The 6,373-nt window shown below is 44.8% G+C and overlaps 1 pseudogene across 1 annotated transcript; it reads left to right on the top strand.

Moving 5' to 3' along the window:
- The first annotated feature begins 203 nt into the window (after positions 1–203).
- LOC147896381 (bZIP transcription factor 16-like) lies at positions 204–4,400 on the top strand (annotated as a pseudogene). Its single transcript, XR_015541863.1, has 13 exons — positions 204–485; positions 819–1,000; positions 1,085–1,141; positions 1,221–1,322; positions 1,419–1,505; positions 1,617–1,676; positions 1,783–1,952; positions 2,081–2,135; positions 2,225–2,267; positions 2,447–2,673; positions 3,357–3,431; positions 3,514–3,635; positions 3,739–4,400. The product of XR_015541863.1 is annotated as a bZIP transcription factor 16-like (transcript).
- The last annotated feature ends 1,973 nt before the right edge of the window (positions 4,401–6,373 follow it).

Below are 6,373 nucleotides of genomic sequence, written 5' to 3'. Positions count from 1 at the left end.
TCTTAGCCAAGCAATGATGGGCAATCTTCAAATGTGCAAATCACATTGTGTCCCCAAAATTACAAAACCATTGTTGGATGTGTAGAGCAGGCACGCCCATTCATCGTGTGCCGACACGTTGGCCGGTAAGTGGTGATGACTGTGAATACACGTAGTGAGCGTTTGAGGTGTTTTTGAACTGCCCACCTGGACAGATTCCTGCTGCTTCCTTCCATTCCATTCCCGGATTTGGATCGCCCCTTCTAGCTTCCCTTCGCCATCCTTGCTCCTCTTCTGCCTCCCCACAGCTTCCCTGCTCCCCCACGTATCCTCATTTCACTCATCGATCCTCGACCCGCTCCTTCCTGCCTTTTTCTGCTGTCCCCTAGCTCAATTTGCTCTCTAGATTCGTCCCCCTTCTCTACTGGCCTGCTTTATGGCCGCCCGCGACAACAATTGGCTACTACGGGAGCTTCAATTGCCTGCAGATCGCTTAGGAGTTGAAGGTGTTTTCTTGTGTTCATATCGTAGTGACATGCGCAAGGTAGCATAGAATATCAAATAAAAATGGCTCGGGAAGCATATTCAGGTCGCAACGTATGGACGATGACAATGCAGGGTGCCACAACCGTTTAGTCCCGAAGTCATTTAGGTGTCCGAAAGTTGCCGGGTTTAGGATTTTCACCTTTAAGTTTTGTTGTAAAGAAGCCGAGAGTGTAGTTGCATTCGCCGATGAAAGCTCCTCGAATGGACTGAAGGAAAGGTGCAGGGGAAGGAAGGGAAGGGAAGATACTTTAATCGTCAGTTCTTTTCACTTTTGGTGGCTTGGGGGAGTTCAGGACGGGGAACAGTTTACCGAAACTGAGAGAATTCAGGCAATGGAGAAGCGATATTTCCGTCGTCAAGGAACGCTAAAGGTTTGAGAACCCATTTGTCCGGAATCTGTTAAGTTTTCATGTCAGATATGGGCACGGGAGAAATGGGAATTCCAACAAAGACTACCAAGACGTCCACCCCGCAGGTACTTTGTAGTTTCTAATCTAATGAAATTTTCGTTTGTTGCCATCTCCATGGAGCTTGTGTACTTAATTTCGGAGCTGGGCAGGAGCAGCCCCCTAGCTCTACGCCGATGCCGTATCCAGTCTGGGCAGCCGCTTTCCAGGTCCGTTTGCGTGACATGATCCTGGGCTTTTAATTTCTATCCCAAGATATGGAGATGACGTGGTCCTCGCTGTGGGCAGGCGTATTATGGCACAGGAACGACGCCTCTGCCCCCTCCTGGCTACTACCCTTCTGCAGTTGGCTCGGGTCCACAGCCTCATCCATACATGTGGGGTGCTCAGGTAAAACTGTAACGCTTTGGGACCTGGGTGATCCTTATTGGGACTGTACTGTCCAGGAGACTAACGGATCTGACTGGTTGCCGTGATCGTGAGCAGCCTCTGATGCCACCTTATGGGAAGCCGCCACCTTACGCAGCCATGTATCCTCACGGAGGGATATATGCACATCCTTCTATGCCACCGGTAAGAGGTCGTAGTATTTACATGAACAGATTGGCAGATTGTTTCTTGTGAGCTAAAAGTCCCCAGTCCAGTTCTAAATTTCAGCTCTACTTGCATGTATATCTAAAACAGGGAACTCATCCTTTCAGCCCTTATAGCATGGCTGCAGCAAATGCTAGCGAAGCGCAAGGGGTATGCTTTTCATATCTGACTTGCCTTTGGACTGTGGGAGATCAGAGGCAGGCTTTGCTTGGAATTATGTATATTCCATTCTGATAGCTTAACATCCGTTATCCAGGGTGCCACATCTGCAGGCACTGATGCAGAGGGCAAGTCAACTGATGGAAAAACAAGGAGTCCTACAAAAAGATCTAAAGGAAGCTTGGGAAGCCTTGGAATGCTTACTGGCAAGGGTAGTGATGGTGGGAAAGGAAATTCGGGGTCTATGAATGGAGTATTCTCTCAAAGGTTGGACTGTGCAAATAGTATCTCAGAATGTAAAGTCTCCGCTGTGTATGCATCCAAGGCTTTATTCTAGATGTGTGAAGTTAGATTTATATCTGCAAGACTCTTAACTCTTTTTGTTTGAAATATAGTGGTGACAGTGGCAGCGAAGGGTCCACAGAAGGAAGCGAAGGGAACTATCAAAATGTATGGCCTGATTCAGCATTTTCTAGAGGCCACCATAAAGAGCCACCTCAATTTAGCTAACCCAAATGTTGCATCTGTTTACTTGCCAGGATTCACAGGGAGCCCGGAAAGGCAGCTTTGATCAGCTTACCTCTTAAGGTGATGACCTCAAAGATTTCAGTAGTGCATCTCATATGTTTTATGGTTTGTCATTACACGTTGGTCACAGTCATGGTCCCTCAACCTGTTTTAAATAGAGGCATTGCTGCTGTAGTTTATGAATGGGAAAACTCTCTCTCTCTCTCTTTGGAAGATCTCTTTTGCTTTTGCAGCTCCTCATGTGATACCAATCTCTATAGCTGGGCAGCAGGTTGTAGGCGCTGGGCCACTTACTAATCTGAATATAGGCATGGATTACTGGAGTGGAGGAACACCTGCTGTATTGGCCAATAGTCGAGGTAAACGGGGATCAACACCTGTAACCACAACTGCTATGATTCCCTCTACGAATATGATGGTTCCATCTCGAGAGGGTGTTCCTTCAGAACTCTGGCTGCAGGTTCTCTCTCTCTCTCTCTCTCTCTCTCTCTCATGCAGGTGAGAGAACACTTCTCCAGGTAAGATGCCTTAGGGTCATGTACGCACAGGGTCTCTTTTAAATGTGTGTGTCTTTGTTCTACCTTTCGTGCATTCATTTCAGAAAATGTACATGGTTTCATCCTCCCCTGAAATGCAAATACCAAAAGTGATATGTCACATCACAGTTGAGAGTAAGGGGATTAGTTTTTTTTTGTCTTACGTAAGAATGAAGCGTTAGTACTTGGATGTCAAAAAATGGAATAAGGAGTTGAGGTGTACCAGTAATACTGAATCATTGTGCTTATGGTGGTATCTTTTCACTGTAGCAATTGTTCAGTAATGCTGGATGTTGAGATGCAAATTTCCATTTTTGCATTGGCATTTCAGTGGCATCTGCTTCTTCTTGGACCAGGATGATAGCTTCTTCTACTAGTTTCATGGCTGCCTTTATTGTTATCCTTTCTGCCTTGGTTACAGATATTCAACTCCCTCTTTGAAAAGGGACTGAAATATAATTTTTGTGTCTTTGCTTGGGTTGGCTCATGCTGAAGCATTGCTTCATCCCTGTTTATCAGTCCTTTTCTTTCCTTGAAGTATTTGCAAAGCATGCTTTTGTGTTAACTCTTTCTCTGATCGTGTGAAACTGGTTGTGTGATTCTGCAGGAGAGAGAATTGAAGAGACAAAGAAGGAAACAGTCCAACAGGAAATCTGCCCGGAGATCCAGGTTGAGAAAGCAGGTGACATGCTTCTTATTTTAGACAGACTAAAGATAGGTGGTATTGGAAGGGTGAAACTTATCCTGGGAATTACGTCTTGCAGGCTGAATGTGAAGAGCTTGCAGCAAGAGTGGAGACACTTACTGCAGATAATGCATCTTTACGGAGTGAACTAAATCGTATAATGGAACAGTACAAGTTTCTGCAGAGAACAGTGCTCTTATGGTGAGCTGTGTCCAGTTAGAAAATTAGGAGGTGATTATCAAGGAAAAATTGCACGTGCCAAATTGTTGCACGTCTTATGGTTGATGTGCTGTTACACCTGCAGGATCAATTGCAAATGGGAAGTCCTCAGCCAGAGGGGATTGAAGGGGAGGCAGAGATGAATGACACCAATGATCCTAAGGCAGAAAGGAAAAGGGATTTAGAAGTGCGCTTGCAACTAGAGGACAATTCCGTTCGAAGGGATACCAGAGAAGTAAATGAAACATTCAATCTCACTGGAACTTTTAATGTGGAATATGAGGGGACAACCGTGTAGCCTCGGTTTCTCTGGGTTAGTTTGAATGCTACCCTATGGCTACCCTATGTTTAGTGGGTGTAAAATCTGGTTGATTGTTATCATTGTTTCCAGCAATGATGCCTTAGGTCAATGCCTCTAAAGGTGATATTAGAATTTACCGACTTGACCTCGATTATATCTTAGGAGTACGTGAGTGTGAAGGGGTCAAACGTGCTAATTGTGCCCCTTGTATATGATTTCTTCCATAACTGGGGTACTGAGGGATGGCCCTAACGAGCCTCATGCAGACATTGCATTTACAAGCTACACACGATGCCCCTTCGTAAACAGTGTAATTCAGATGAGCTATTAGAATGTTTGGGTAAGCACTGCTCTGATGTATGATGTACTTTTGCTCCAAAGAGCCAAAAAAGTTACATCAGCTTCAAACACACAGCAGAAGGATACTGTACAACCTTAAGCAGTAAAGCCAATGTGAAATAACTTTATATTGCAGCTTAACCTTTTACTTGCCAAAATTTCCAATCCAAATTCCATTTTCCATTTTCCAATTTTTGTACAGTCATAGTATTGAATCTTTTGATCCCCCCCCGGGGCATGTTTTGTTTTTTTGAAAAAACAAGGTGTCGTGATAACAAAAGCAGAGTGTAGTTTTACACCCAACCTGATTTAGGGGTCAATAATAACTAGAGATTGGAATAAGTTCAGGGACATTAGATATTAATGTACGGCAGGCCTGAAGACGTAGTCATGAATGTATAATACCTGCACGGCTGCTGTAGATGCTGTCGTGGGGAAGCAGCAAGTGAGACCGTTTGATGTGGCAGCCGCTCTAGTGGGTTGGGCAAGGATTCAAGACTTAGGACCACGTTCTCCACACAGCTGCAAGATGCCCTTCCACGTGCACCATAAGAAACTAGCCACATTGGCCACAAAATATCCATGTCAATGTTGGCAAAAAGGAGATCATGAGTGCGAAGGGATGCCATAGGGGTGAAAAAGGAATTAGAAGTGGAGGGAAGGAAAAGGGAGACTATGACACAAGGGGAAAGGGAGAGGGGGAAGAGAAGCATGTACATGATAGGAGGAGGAATGTTGAGATGTAGACATCAATGGAAGAGAACCATACTTTATTTGAAAGAAGGGATGAGAGGGAAATATCAAAATACTAGCTAGGTGGCTTTACAAGAATGAGCGTGTCTCATCAAGGAATAGCCCTTTCCTTTTATAGCCAAAAGAGGGGGTCTCTCCACATTAATGTATCCTCCCACATGCATGGTGTGTGTGGAAAAGTCTCCCATGTGGGCTAGGTGGTTACGCACTCTCAATTGTGTGCGACAACCCTTTGCCTCAATTTTCCACATAAATCAAGCCCCATATCTCAAGTCTATGATACTCCCTTGGTCTCTTTCCAATTTTATAATATGTTCAAACCTCTAGGAGGACAAGTGGAGGGTTGGCACAAGGAATCTTGCCACCTCATCCTACTTTCCCCATTATTTAACTAGCTCTCTTGGTCCTTCTATACCTCCCCCACATGGGCCTATCCCATATGGAGGGAATAACTCAATATAATAGCCATCTCCACCTATTTTATATTGCTTCTCCCATGGACTTTGAGCCATATCTCACTAAATGCAGCCTAGGTGGAGGGGTGGCACATGGAGGAGCCATGCCATTTTACATTTTATGATATTACTATTATGGATTATGTACAACACACCTTATGGGTCCTCTTACATGGAAGGGTGGCACATGGTCATGCCCTGCCACCTCAACCTTGGGCCCTATGCACACCATATTTTATTATACTGTTGCCACATATACAAACACACATACATATTAATGCCTTTTTCCTTAGATAATTTTATTCATAACAGTTCCCCCCCCCAGGCAGGGAATGCACAGCATTTCCATGCCTGGGACCATCATGCACAAAGAAAGACTTGAGGTAACGCTTGTTGATCACCTTCTTGCCATATGGTTCATGCAGCTCCTGAACTTGTACAGACCCATTGCTACGTTCTTTGATGACTTTGTATGGACCAGCCCACAGTGGCAGAAACTTCTTATCCATTTGGTGGTCCAATCTATTATCAAAGCATAGCACAACATCCCCCTCAGCAAAGTGTCTTTCCCATCCCTTGCGAATCTTAGCATCCAATCGGGCCTTTTGTCGATTCTTTTGGATCTCTGTTTGATGTAGTGCAAGGCGTCGGGTTTCATCTAACTTCTCAAGTTGTACCAATCTAGCCTCTACATGTTCATCTTTTGTCATCCTCTGTTCCTGCGCCAATCTCAAGGCCGGAATCTCTATCTCTAGTGGTAAAACTGCCTCAGTACCATACACCAACTCAAAAGGGGTGTGACCTGTAGATGTTTTATGAGTGATGTTGTAAGCCCACATGGCTTCAGTGACCTTCTGATCCCATTGGCTCCT

Source organism: Dipteris shenzhenensis, chromosome 12 (genome assembly GCF_047967505.1).
Source record: "Dipteris shenzhenensis isolate YYH24624 ecotype China chromosome 12, Dip_SZ_1.0, whole genome shotgun sequence".
Lineage (NCBI taxonomy): Eukaryota > Viridiplantae > Streptophyta > Polypodiopsida > Gleicheniales > Dipteridaceae > Dipteris > Dipteris shenzhenensis.
The sequence above is the reverse complement of the archived record's forward strand: the minus strand, read 5'-3'. Positions and strand labels throughout refer to the sequence as shown.